Below are 13,925 nucleotides of genomic sequence, written 5' to 3' on the forward strand. Positions count from 1 at the left end.
CAGCGGCTGCCCCAGGAGATGCTGGTGGGGACCCTGGAGTGACACAGAGAGCTGCCACGGCACCGCTGGCCTCCGCGAGGAACGCGCTGTCCAGGTGTGCTGTGAGGACGCTACCGCAGCGACGCAGCACATGGACGTGTCAGATAGTGCCTCTTTGTCAGCGGGACAAATACCTTTGCCTTGAGCTGCCACAGGAGATACTCGGGAGCACCAGACTGGCAGCATCAAGGTTCAGAGCTCAGCTGTGACAGGCAGCCACACCTGGTCTTGTTCAGATAGCTTGCAGGCTTCCTTTTGAACCCAGTTCACTTTTTGTCCCCCTGCTTTTATCTAAAGACTGGTCTGGAAGTTCCCTGCTCTGATGTTTGAGAACGTTCTCCTGATTTCCAGCCTAAATGTATTCACGGCCAAATTTATTCATTGCACTTATGCCTAGTCTGCCCACTAGCGCTTTTCTTTCTTACGTCCGAGTTGATGTTATATCTGCTTTTGTTTACCAATTTGTCTGCTGACTAGAATTATGCATGGAAAAGAAGGTTCCTGTGCCCCAGGAGACGTTATTTTAACCTCTCTGAAGGAACTAAATAATTATTCTTGATCTGAGTGTGACCAAGGGCCGGGCTTATTGGGTAGCAGCATCATTTATTTATAGGGGATATTTATACACTCAGTGTAAATACTGTTTTGAAATTGTTTTTATAAGGAACTATTAGAAGTGTTTATAGTGTCAGCCATATTCTTGTTTTTGTAAGGCCCTAGGCAGCAAGAAGGGAGTAGGTGAGCTTGAAGATTGCCATGTGAAACCGTGTTATAAAAGAGAGGAGTGAATCACCATTAAGATTATGGTAAAATTGCCTGTGTACCCAGTGACACCAAGCACAGAAAATACAGGAATGAGAAGGGGATGAGGGAAGGGGAGACAGATGTTTGAGATGCTGCTGTTTTTCAGTTTTAGTTATTTTAGGTGTGAGCAAAACGTCATCCAACAATTTATGTAGGCTTAGGAAAACATCGTCTGCAAATCAGGTTTGAAAAGCTAAGATTCCCTCGGTATCTTTGTAAGACTAAAATCCCCGTCTCTTCAATTAAATTATCATTTTAAGTGTGTTTCAGCTGTTAGTGCTTCTTAAAAAAGCAGCCCTCCTCCCTCCCTCCTGCCATCCCACCCACCCACTCACGCTGTTCGGGGCACGCTGTGCGGTACGAATGCTTCTGCCGTCACTCGATAGAACAGGTTGGGGAACTGATCTGACTGAAGAATTGAACTGGGTTTGTGGGGTTTTTTTTTGTTTGGTTTGGGTTTTTTAAAATATTTTTTATTTTCCCGCCCGGATCAGCTCTCTGCTGGAGTTCACCCGCCACATGTTTGCGCAGGTGGGGTGCAGGGGCCAGAGCAGAGGCCTCTCGGTGACCACGACGGAGCTGCCCATCTCCCTGGTCACAGATCGCCCTCCCAATACTGTGCAGGACTCTGTTACCAAGCAGGACTTACTAATAACTACACAAAGGACAAAGAATGAAAAGATGCAGCTGTAAGGAGACAGCTAACAGGGAGACGATAATAATGTATAGAGCATTTGAGCTGCAGACAAAAGTGGGCTGAAAACTTCTGTCTCTGTAAGACAAATATCAAGAGGCATTCAGAGGAACCAAAGAAAGGCGTTGAAGAGCGTTAAAAAGCCCCTTTTTTCAGGCTTTCTCATAGCCGTGGTACTGACTGCCACGGAGCTGCTGCTGAGGGTACCAGGACAACAACAGAACAGGCATTTTAATAGTAATAATTATGAAAACTAATCAAGAATTTGGGGAAGGTTGCAAACCTTCATTCAACAAACCAGCCCGTGGTTGCTAAGGGTTAGGAGCGTATTTCCCTAATCGCCTCCCTTTGGGTTTCCTGTGCGTTGGTTTCGATCGTGGCACTGTCGGAAATGAGATGTGGTTTCAGAGGTTTGGAGGGAGGTGTTGTTCACACTGCCGGGCGAGAAGCTCCCTCTGCTGAGAAAATATACGTATATTCGGTCGCCTTGAAGGAAAAGCCGGTGGGAGGACAGGGGCTGGAGGGGAACTTTGTGTGCGACACAATTCTGGATATGGGGTGAACAAATCTCGAGAGCTTTCATACATCCAGTAATTGAGGAAAAATGACAAATTTCAGCCTGAAGGGAAAAAATACAGAGGAATACCATCGGCTGTTTTAGAGACTGATGATATCAGAACAACTGCCAGAATATTCCAGAGGGATGACACATCCTTACGTGTCACCTCTGAAAGAAAACAAAGCCGCTTTGTGGCGCAGCGAGGTTTAAAGCCGGGCTGGTCCAGGGAGCGCTCTGTGCCTTTCTCAGGGCTGTATCAGGCAGGAGAAGCACAGACCCCACCAAACATGACAGCCACGTGCTGGGATTAGGGGACATTTCCAAGAAATATGGGGAAGGGTGGCCAAACACTGCTAAACCCTTTTGGTAACGTAAATCTAAATGGAAAATAGCTGGTGTGCTGGTCTGAAGAGCAGGGACTTAGGAACTGGAGTGGCTTCATGTCACCTTTCCCCACCTGGCTGCGTATTTGTGAAGCCCAGGAGATTTCAAAAGACGTTTCTACTGACATTTGATTCACCAGACCTGCATGCTGTACCTTAGAAAACCTCCTCTTTAGAGGGTGTATGGGAAGAACATGGTTTACCTGATGTTGCTTGATTGCCTGGCTTCCAGATGGTGTTTTTTGAAAGGTGTCAGTAGGATGTCCATTACCCAGGACCTGCTTCTCAGGCATCTCAAAGATTTCATGTGGGGGAGCAGAGACGCGTGATGGCTTGAGGAGGAGCGGGGCAGAGGGTTTAGTACAACTGGAGCTGCGGAGGCTGTCGGAAAACCAACAGAAAAGGGACAATGGGATTGTAGTTACTTTAGAAGCTGCCAGGTAGCTCTCAGGGAAGGTGAAACACCATCTGATAGCTCAGACAAGGACCTTTAGGATGATTAAGCTATTTTAGGTGTAGGTGGACCTAGTGTAAAGTGGAAGATCTTGTTTAACATCTATGATAGGCATGGAAGGACTGGGGAGGGGTTTCCAGGTGGCTGCAGCCCCAGCCTGCTCAGCACATCTCGTCCTCAGGGTGACTTTGCTCTTTTGTCCTTGCCTTCCCCTTGTCCTCTCAAGGCTGCCCTCACCCTGTTTGCCCTGGGAAGGGCTTTACCAAGAGAAGGAATCACTCTGGTCCTGCAAGGCAGGACAAGGAACCAAGGATGGCCGGGCAGCACCCTGTGTGTTTGCATACTGGCCATGTCGCGTGGCTCCGCTCTTCCAGCAACGAGTTATTGCAGGTGGGTGGTGGGACCCCAGTCCTTGTCTTGGGAGGAAGCAGATGTAGGATGTGAAGTGAAAGCTGGAATATTAACGATGGCAGAACGCGGCCCATCCTTCAGTGGCTGTGTCAGGAGGCAAGGTCAGCCACCGGTCAGCACGTTTGCAGAGCTGCTGAAAAAAACCACGCTGCAGAACATGCGAGAGCTTTCGTGTGTTCTCTCTGACGTGTATTAAATCCAGCTTTACAACCGCCTGTGAAAAGACACGTTGTCTGGGATTTGTAAGAGTAATCGCTTGTCAAAACAGAGAGCCGGGCCGGGAAAGGAATTCAGCCATCCCTTCATTGTGGCTGGGGCCAGTGTCCTCAGCAGCAAAAGCGAAGTGGCTGTGGCAAGGTAGCTGGCACCATGAGCTGGTTGCTGAAGGACCTGGGGTTCCAGCACTGAAACTACAAACTGAGGGAGGCCACTGTCCTCCTGGGTGAGCAGTGGAGGAGAATGAGCTCATGGACATCCATCAGTTGGCTTCATGGTCCCTCTGGGCATGAGGCTGTTGGAGGAGTGGTGGTGGTCCCATCTCCTTCCATCAGTGGGATCCTGGAGACACCGACTGTGCTGCGCGTCAGGAAGGAGCTGCAGTCACTGAAAGGCCCACCCTGTGCACTAAATGTGTTGTTTCAGACTCATTATATATATCTATATCTCCATATAATGGACATGCGTACCGGTGGCCTCCAAGATGCCCAGGATGAACTTTGTCACGCAGGCAGCTGTGAACTGCGGCTGGTGATGAGCGACTCCTGGGTACCTTCTCCCAGCACTTGCCTCTGGGCTCCTCGTGCCTGGAGTGGCAAATGCTGTGGGAACACAGAAAAAACATCTGAGGCTAATGTAATGGTGAAGGCTTGCCAGCGTGGAAGTTATTTTTCTGCATAGGCCACATTTTTCTCCAGTTTTCCGCTCCCTTCTCCTCCAAATAAAGCTCAGACTTGTGCTGCCTTGGCCATTGCTGTTCTCTCTGTCTGGTGCTGTCACTCCGTCACCTGTCTGCTTTCATTTATTTCAGTGTTCTAAGAACTTCATGGGCCCATGCCCAGATGATGTGAACTGATAAAACCCCAGGCCATGCTCCAAAAACATCAGTGTAACTGTGGGATCTGACCCTGTGGGTTTACTTACCTGTGCCAAAGAAAAAGGGAAAAGCTGAAAGCCAAGCAAAAAAGGAAAAGAATAGCTAAAAAAAAGCAGCTTAAAATGTTGATTATGTAAAAGTCGTATAGCTATTTTAGCATAGCCTTTTCATAAGCGAAGCAATCACAGCCAGATAAGTTAATAATTACGGGCGGCAAAAATATACCATTGTCCCAATAATAAGGAATGGTATTAGTCTTATCAAAGATAACTGGAGGCGTATTTAATGTGGTTCAGTGCTATGCTGATAGGCTAAAATGCCCCTTCTTCACTGGAAAAATGGGTACAAAATCAGGTCAAAAACTGATTGCTGGTATCTGTGAAGCCATTTTACTTCCCTCCTTTTGATGGCAGAAGTGCCTTTGTGAGAACCCACGTTGGGAAGCAACTCCCATGAGTGTGGAGCTGAGCAGAAGGAAGCTGGAGGCTCCCATGTGTGGAGCATCCTTGGAGACACAGAACAATTTCAGACTGAGGACTGAATGAGTAGAGTGGTCCTTGCCCCTGCGAGTAAGTGACTGGCAAGGGTCTGTGCACAGGAAGGTGACGAGGGTGCGATTGTTCACATTCTTTTAATACAAGAGATTCCTGTAAAATTCAATTTGGCAGACTTGAATAGAGCAATACCTCGTAAACCGAGACAGCAGTTCCAGTAGTACCTCCTGACATAATAAAACCCCAATTTTTTCATACCTCTAGCAAGCGCAGAAATGTGATGTCTGCAAAACTGTGCTGATGGGGAACAGTGGCCTTTCCATCTCCACACACAGGAATCCTGTGACTCCCAAAATAGGTCTGAGAATGCGTAAACGTACAGATCCTGTCTCCAGCTCTTCCCAAGCCTCGTATAGTGAGCTGGAGACTCAAACAACTGCTTTCTGTCTCCTGCCCTCTCCATCCTTGACGAGGCCTGTTTTTGCACAAAACACTCAAGAAAAGCATTGGGAGATCAGCCAGCAATAAACTGCCATCATCCCAGGGCAGTTAATTACCATTGTCACTAGTATCGGCCGAGAGCCTGTAATAAGCTCTGAAGTTCTATTGCAGGGAGGTGTCTGTTCACATCCAGGCTAACACAGATTACAGGGCTCTCTCTCCCTCTTGCTGCATGTGATACCGTGAATCACTGAGGGAGAAGAGTTTTATCCAGCTGCGAGGCAAGGAGTCACCCGCCAACAGGGGCTGACAGTTTTCTGGCAGAGGAGTATTTACACCTCCAGGGAAGTGGAACTACACTTTTTTGGAAGAAGATGAGTAGCCAGACTAGCTCCTAGCTGAGGAAAGGACAGGGTACATTTTGGCGAGAAAGACTAACTCTCTGGGTCCCGGGTGACTGGACAGGGAGGTCGAGCAGGGAAGCATTTGTTCTCCATCGGGGATGGCAGGTCTGGGTCTCAGGAGTGCTATGGGTGCTTTCCCTGAGGTCCTGCCACAGAGATGCTGATGGTAAATCGTCTGGATATGGGAGACAAAAGGTTTTTTTTTTTTCTCAGCCTGAAGGTAAGTTATTTGGGCAATGTCTTCCATCTGTTTCTTAACATGCATCTTTATAAACATATGTTACTCACCTTCGTGTCCTCCTCTGTCTCCCAGGCCAGCGTAGGGTCTTTTTCGCTGACACATCAAGGGAAGAGATAGGAGCAACCTGCTCCTACACCTCCACAGGAGAAAGCTGCTGCTACTGCTGTTTCTTTCAGGAGTAAATCAGGAGAACATGTTGGCAATGGGGTCTCACAGAGCCTCAAACTGCAGAGCTAATCAGGGTGTGAGCCAAATTCACTGCTGAGGAACCGCGGCACTGCCATTGGGATCTGCAGCCAGCCTGGCTCTGACACTTTTAATGCCATTACCCAGAAGCTGCAGCCCTCTATTTCCCAAACTCACCTCCTCTCATTTTTGCAGGACTTCCAAGTTGTCTCCAGTTACCTAGAAACTCGGGTAAGAGGATGTACACGTTCCAGGTTAAAAGTAAGGCAGGGCATGCAGGCAGGAACAACAGCTTTTACTAGGTCAGCAGACGACACCACAGACAAGCTTTGAAGAAAGCAGACAAGCTTTGGAGCACAGCGGTACAGCCAGAGCAGCATCACTGCCGCTGGGAGGGAGAGAGTGACATTTGCTGTTTGAAGCAGAGACCACACGGCGTGAAGAAAAGAGCAGCAAGCTGAACACCACCTACCTCCTCAGCTGGGGCAAGAAAACACCACAGGTGCAAGAAATACTGCTCCACCTACAGCCCTCAGACACCAGGTGCTGCCCTAAATACTCCGACCTGCAGAACGGCTTTTATGCCTGAATTTTTTTTTTCTTCCGAGCTACAAATCCCTCTGACTAATAAAAGTTGCTCTCCCCTTTCAGCCATACCTTGTGTACCTCCTCAGGCTGTCATACTCCCTACAAAAGTTTTGCAAGGTTTGCTGGCAGCACAATATCACCCAGCCCCCTCCCAGCACAGCACACCAATGTAGGCAAATACTTGTGGGCAGCCCGGTGCCAAGCCAGGCAGTGGGATCGTGCAGGGGGCACTGGGAATAAAAACCAGTTGTAGAGCACCTGGGATGGTCGTGTGTTGGACACCAAGGGCTTCCTTGTGGCTCCACACATGGTGGCGACCAGAAGAGCTAGATGGCTGCTCCATCCTCTTTCTAAAAATCATAATTAATGCTGCTTTTAAGCTTCTCTTTTGCATTTCTGTGCCGATATAAAAAAGAAAAAAAGCCCATTACCTCCTCCCTGGAGAGCACTGCAATAGCTCAGCACAGCAGAGGCATGAAGACTGCACAGGGTCTTGGGGGTGTCAGGGTAGCTGGAGTTCATCCCATGTATAATATAAGGCTGTGTTTGCTAGAAAACAAATTTAGCCAGTTTTGCCTTTGATTATAAGTGCTTGCTACTTTTTTGACCATTGGGCTTTGGAATCAAGGATACACAGGAGCTTCATCCTGAACCATCGATGTGTGCAGTCGAGCCAGCCCGTGCCGTGTCTCAGCGGCCAGCGCAGGTCGCCGCTCGCTCCCTGCTCAGATGCAAACGCTGCGCTGCTTGACTGAGGAACCTACAAGGCTGAAAATCGATGCTTCTTCGCCGCCAGCCAAACGGCAGCTCATGCTGTAGCAGAGCCGCAACATCTGCAGCGTGTAAAACATGCCGGGTGGTGGGTTACGTGCCTGTTAGCACAGCGGTTCTGCCTCTTCCCAGAGAAATGGAGCTCAGACCCGAAACCTGCACAGCACATGGGGCCTCCCTAAGGCAAAAATCTCCAGAGCTCAAGAGGAGTTTTGCCTGACTAAAGATTGAGCAGAGGAATCTGGATTTAACTCTTTCCTTCCCCCAGCCCTTTTTAGGCAAATTTCAGATCCTTTGCAGATTTTGGTGGAAAGCTCCTAGGAAGCTCTTACTGTCCTCATTTGCAACACAGAAATTTCCCTTGCAGGAAACCCTCAGCCTTTTTACACTGTTCATCTACACAACAGCCTCAGCAGGAGGTGGCACATCAGCCTGGTGCTCCTGCTGACACAAGTCCCAAATGAAGAGCAGAAGGAATTTGAGATCGTTGCTGGTCCGTCAGGCTCTCTGTGGATGAGGGTATCAGAACTTCACCCTTTCCAGGACTTCCCATCACAGCCACGATCCTTAGCGTGGTGCAGCTTTACAAACTGCTGGTTAGGACACTGTTATGCTCAGGTTAGCACACTTTTAAACTTTAAAACACTCAGAGGTTTTTGAGTCCGGAGGTCTGCTAGGTGATGGACATAGCTAGTGCAGAAACCCCTTCAAAAACTGATATGAAAGAAGTGACTGAACTGAATGTAGTTTATACACCTCTCGCTCTTCTGTTATAATTAAAATCCAGTAAAAGGCATTGGAACTAAATAACAAAATATCTTACGTACAAAGTGGGCTTGTGCAGTCAGTAAAGTCTCGGGGCAAAAAAATAGCTGTCCACAGAAACAGTACTTCTTGGTGAACCTGGACAAGAAAAACACCACTTTGTGGTCATGGGGATGACCACCTCTCACATCCAAATGCCAGGTTTTTCCTGCTGGAGAGCAAGAATGAGTAGTCCCAAAACCTCCAGCTGCCCACACAGCAGAACCACAAAATGGCCAGCTGCAGGTTCAGCCCAAAATAAGCCTGAGGACACTGATGAAAACTGCACCATTTGAAGATGTAGGACGAATATTTTCAATGGCCAGATTCACTGACTGGATTAGGTAGGAGTGCCTGAGCCAGTACATCAACTAACGCAACTAATTAGGTGTTTTAAGAAGATGCAAATTAAGGCACAGATAAACAGCAGGAGGCTTCTCCCTTGCTTTACGTCTGCCGAGTATAGGGACTCCTTCCCATCTGCACATCCTCATGGCTGGGTGCTGCAGGGTGCACCCACCTCTGTTGTGCCCAGCAGCCCATGCTAAGGGGAACACGAGCTCTGCCAGCCCCAATGAATGGATCTGAACCATGTGAGCACCTTATGCCTGCAGAGACGTGTCCCCTGAGCCCTCCCCAGTGGCTTTTTAGTGACCATGTCACGGGTGGCAGCACCCTGCCCAGCGTTGCTTGCCAGGGAGAGTGGCTCAGGTGCCAAATCACCGATGGAGACCTGTGACCTGGCCCAGGGTGTCGGCACCCCTGACCCCAGCAGGAAGCCTGGGCTCCTCCGGGCTTGGTGCCCTGGTGCACCCAAATTTACTCGACTTGTTGCTCTGGTATTGTAATGAGGCAGAAAGTGCATGTGTGTGCACACATGCACACGGAGGTATAGAAAAAGCTAATTTATTTAGCCTGATTATACAGTGATATACACTATTTTACATGTGATGTGCTGCGGCAGCAAGATGGGGTGAACGGTGAATCAAAAAGCAGCACTTTTCTGTGCCAGCAGCGTTGATCAGGCACAGCATCCTTACCTGGGGGAGGCAATTACTGGAACAATCTCTCCCTCTGTTCCTCCTTTGTTCCTCTTCTTGCAGGGGCTGTAACTACCTTTTATATCTTCTTGTTTTCTCCACTGCAGTTTCACCGTGCATGGGATGTTTTACATATTTTGCCCAGAGATTCTGTCTTTATTCTGGAGAAGCCCTTTGCCTGTGCTTGTGATGTCTTGCAGCACCTTGTCCGCCAGCAGGAAAGTTCTCAAAGAAGGAAAATGAAGTTTGGCCAAGGTGCTGCTAAACAGCCAGAGGTGCTGGCACTCTGCTGCGATGGGCAAACTCAACACTTACAGCCTGTACACTGTTGCAAGATATTTGTCATGTGTTTGTGTCTACATGTGGGCCAGCTCTCTGGGGAGGACAGAAGATCCCAGCAGGTTCCCGGGGCTGGAGGACCAAAGGGCCAGAGCAATAACACGTTGGTGCTGAGCCACCTCCCTCTATGCAGCCCTGTGCTAGGAACAGCACACAGAGCCACCTGCAAATGCTGCCTTGAAGTGCTTCAGAAGCTGTTGACAATGAAATTTCAGTTAAATATAATATCTGAGCAGGTAATGAGCAGATGAAGGTGTCTCACTGTCCTTTAATGGAGAACTGGTGATTCACCGTGCCCGTGTCACTCATGGATGGTAACGTGAGTTCTCGGCACTGGCTTATCTGCGGCAGAGGAACCCAGATGTTCTACCCTGGGATTCCCGAACCAAACTGTCCTGCCAAGGAGTGAGCACCACAGTGTTTGGAGGACATGTGGGATTTATTGTCAGGAATCGCAACCTGGGGTTCAAGCACCTCGCTGCATCCCAGCACATGGGGTGAGACCATGCTGGGGTGCTGGCTTTGGGGACCCCTGTCCCATGTTCCTCTATACTGGAGACCCAAACTGCCAGAGGGCCAAGTCCCCTGTGAACCAGCCCTCTTTGTGCCTCAGTTTACTATTTGTAAAATGCCTCGGTGTCTGCAGGTAAAAGGGGCTGCACACCTACGCATTTTCAGCTGGGCCGAGCAGCTGCTAAGCATATATGAAACAGATATGAATTACATGACGGGGCTTTGCATCAGTCCCTGCAGCCCCTGCAGATAAACCCCGAGCTGGTTTTGAAGCAACAAGGTGAGGAGCTGCGAGCAGCGCAGGAACAGCAGCCCAGGGTTGAGCTACAGCGCAGATGTATCCATAGAAATAGCTTTGTCTGTCAGGGATGCTCAGCTGTAGCTCAAGAGGAACACAACAGATCTGTGAGAGTGCACAGCAACAGCACAGTGGGGCATGACAGCTGTTCATAACATCTACCCCCACCTCGGTGATGAGAGATGTGCGGGAATACAGGTGCCAGTCACACGGACCAGCCTGAGCCTCAGCTCAGAGCACCCACACGTTATTTAGTGTACAGGTGCCCTCGTGAGTACTGCCAGGTGAAAAGGTCCAGCTGGAGGGAAAGGGGCACTATCGGCATCTGACAGAGAGGTCAGGAGAACCGAGGCTTGTGGCAAAGATCTCCCCGTGCTGCAGTGTGCATGTCCCACCCATAGGACAGTGGTGTCCCATCCATGGGGTACTGGTGTCCCACCCCTGGGGCAGTGATGTCCACAGAGTGGAGGTGTCCCAGCCACAGGGTACCTCCCATGGGCTTTGCAGCCTGAAGCTGTCTCCAGGTCCCTGATATGTCTGTTCCCCAACCCCTGAGCCCCGGGGTGGGGCTCTGAGCTCCCAGTCCCATGGGAGCACGGGCAGTGCCACCCCAGCCGAGTTCACCCACCACTGCGAGAACCAACACACCCAGGGCATCTCCAGCCTTCCTGACCTGCACTCCCCAACACCTGTGGACTGGGAGATTCTCCCCAGCAAGTTGTCTCCTCAACGAGCAGAAAACAGCAGCACGGTGCATATGGGGGCACTTTCTGGTGCCATTTATTTTCCTTTTCCTTTTCCTTTTTTCCTTTTTTCCTTTTTTCTTATTTTCTTTTTTCTTTTTTCCTTTTTTTCCTTTTTTTCCTTTCCTTTTCCTCTCTTTATTTTTATATTTATATTTATATTTTTTATATATATATTTATATTTTTATATATATTAATGTTTCCCCCCGCCGCCAAGACCGGGGGTCCTGGCCGGAGTGCGCGGTAGCCCTGCGCCCCGACGGGCCGGGCCAGGACCGGAGCGGCGCTCCGAGAATCGCCCCTGGCCGCCGCCTCGACGGGCCAGGAGGGGAACGATGGGCGCCCGCCCCGCCGCCGCCTCCCGCCCCCGGCCCCGCCCGGCCCCGGCCCCGCCCGCCCCGCGGGCCGGGCTCCGCGGGAGCCGCCGCTCGGCCGGAACGGGGCTGGCGGCGAGGGGTGAGTACTGAGTACGGCGGCGCGTCCGGGACGGGAGGGTCAAGGGGACGCGGACCCCTCTCCCCCGGGCTGGTCGCTTTGCCAGAGGGGAGAGGCGGCGGGGGCACCGGCTGAGGCGGGGACGGGTCCCCCGGGGGTGGCACCAGGTGACAGTCGCTTCTTTAGAGGGGACGTCGGGTTCAGGCATCGCTGCTCTCGGGGCAGCCGAAGCAGCTGCTGGCCTGGTATTGGGGCTTAGGGGTACATGTGCTGCGCTCCCCAAGGGCTCCGCTCCCTCTTAACCCGTCTTTGGGAGGCTGAGGACAGCACAGCTTCTGGGATGCTCTTTCCAAAGCATCATTGTCAGTATGGTTTGGATGGGTACCAACCCGCTAACTAATAATACTAATAATACTAGCAAATTCAGATCAAGGCAGGAAAGAATCTTCCTAATGACACGCTCACGCTTCGGTGCGTCTCTCCCCAATGTTCCTCTTGGTGTGTCTGTGTGTGGTTAAAGGTCTCCAGCCCGCGCGATGTGGAAGGACAAGCTGTAAGCGCTGTGGAGGGACGGGGTGTGGAGGTGGATTTCTGGTTGATGGCGGTGGGAGAGATTCAAAACTCTTTTCATTTCTTGTGTCGCTGGAAAAGAGTGTTTTTCTGAGTAATGCTTAGTAGACCCTATGAATCACCATCTGCATAACTTTATATGGGGGATGCTATTCTCAGCATCTTACTGGAACTATGTAAACTATTAACATCCGTATCTATTTGTCCATGCAACATGCAAACCTATTTCCCTGGAAAAATTATTTTGGAGCAGAGCAAAGGAGGAGACAGGGCAAAACAAAATGTGAGGGTGGCTTGGTGAGTGGAGATGGGAGTATGGGATTTGGCAACTGGTGTCTTCGGAGGAAGTTCAGTGGGAGACCTGATGTGCTGGATGCTGAGTGCCCGGGAATGGAACCAGGGGCCAGCTCAGGGAGCAGAGACTCGGGTCTTGCCCCAGCCTCATAGCTCCCTTCCCACCCCTGCTCCTTCATCCTCTTCTTCCAGCAGCTGGTCCGCTGAGAAAAACGTCGTGGGTCTTTCAAAGAGGCTCAGGAGAGCTGTGCCAGCCCAAGAGGGGGTTTGGCAAGGGGATGGTGCAATGGCAATGTCACCCAGCGCGGAGGAGCCACCCCCGCACACGCACTGTGGGAACACGTGCCGGGTAGGCTGGAGGAGCTTTTAGCGTTTTATCAAGAGAGAAGAGTTTATTCTCTCAAGCTGTCAATCTGTCACCTCCCAGAGGCTCTGCCTTCCCTCCACATCTGCCTCCCTCTCACTGCCACCGCTCCCAGGTGTGCACAGAGCTGGGGGCTGCAAAATTCCACGTGCTCGCGCAAGGGAATTGCAGCATCTCCCAAACCTCACCAGGGGAATCGTGGCATCTCCCAGACCTCACCAGGGGAATCGCGACGTCTCTCAAACATCACCAGGCTGTCCCCAAAATGAAGAGAGCGTTGACTGCAGGAGTTGAACATTTCAACTCTTGGAGCTGTTTCAATCCAGGCTTTCAGCATGGACGACCTGTAATTTCCACGCAGGTGGAATGAAAATTTCACTGTAGGGTTTTTGTTTGTTTGTTATTTTCTTTTCCCCAAATGATATTGGCTGAAAAAATTTCCAGGAAAATGTGATGCTGTCAAAAGGAGCTGGATTCATGGGTCAGTAGGGTCCTTGCACTCTCCTGAGCATCTACTGCTGCAAGGCAATGTAAACCCAGCTTGTCTGCTGTGTCCTGCTCGAGTTCGGTGGCGAGTTGGAGGACACTGATGCCTCATAACATCTAATAGTGTCTCTAACAATTCCTTCTCCATCTCAGCTCAGCCAAGCCTCTGCCGTTCAGGAGGGAGCATCTAAACACACCCCCTCCTTACTGGGGGGAAGCTCTGTCTCCTCTCAGCCTAGAAACACCATATCCTTCCCGGTGGGTCACTGTGGCTGCTGGTGGGGACCACTGGCCACCGCCAGTGTGGGTGGCAGTTCAGGCTTGTGACCGTGGGACGAGAGCTGGACTGTGTTATCGGGGCTCCCAGTCCTGCAGCTGTCCTGCTGGTTTCCTAAATCCCGCTTCTCATCAGATTCCTTCATTCAACATAGATTAGATCAGATGGTGTTTCTTTCACTACAAAGTAATTTGGCTTT

This window comes from Caloenas nicobarica, chromosome Z, assembly GCF_036013445.1.
Source record: "Caloenas nicobarica isolate bCalNic1 chromosome Z, bCalNic1.hap1, whole genome shotgun sequence".
NCBI lineage: Eukaryota > Metazoa > Chordata > Aves > Columbiformes > Columbidae > Caloenas > Caloenas nicobarica.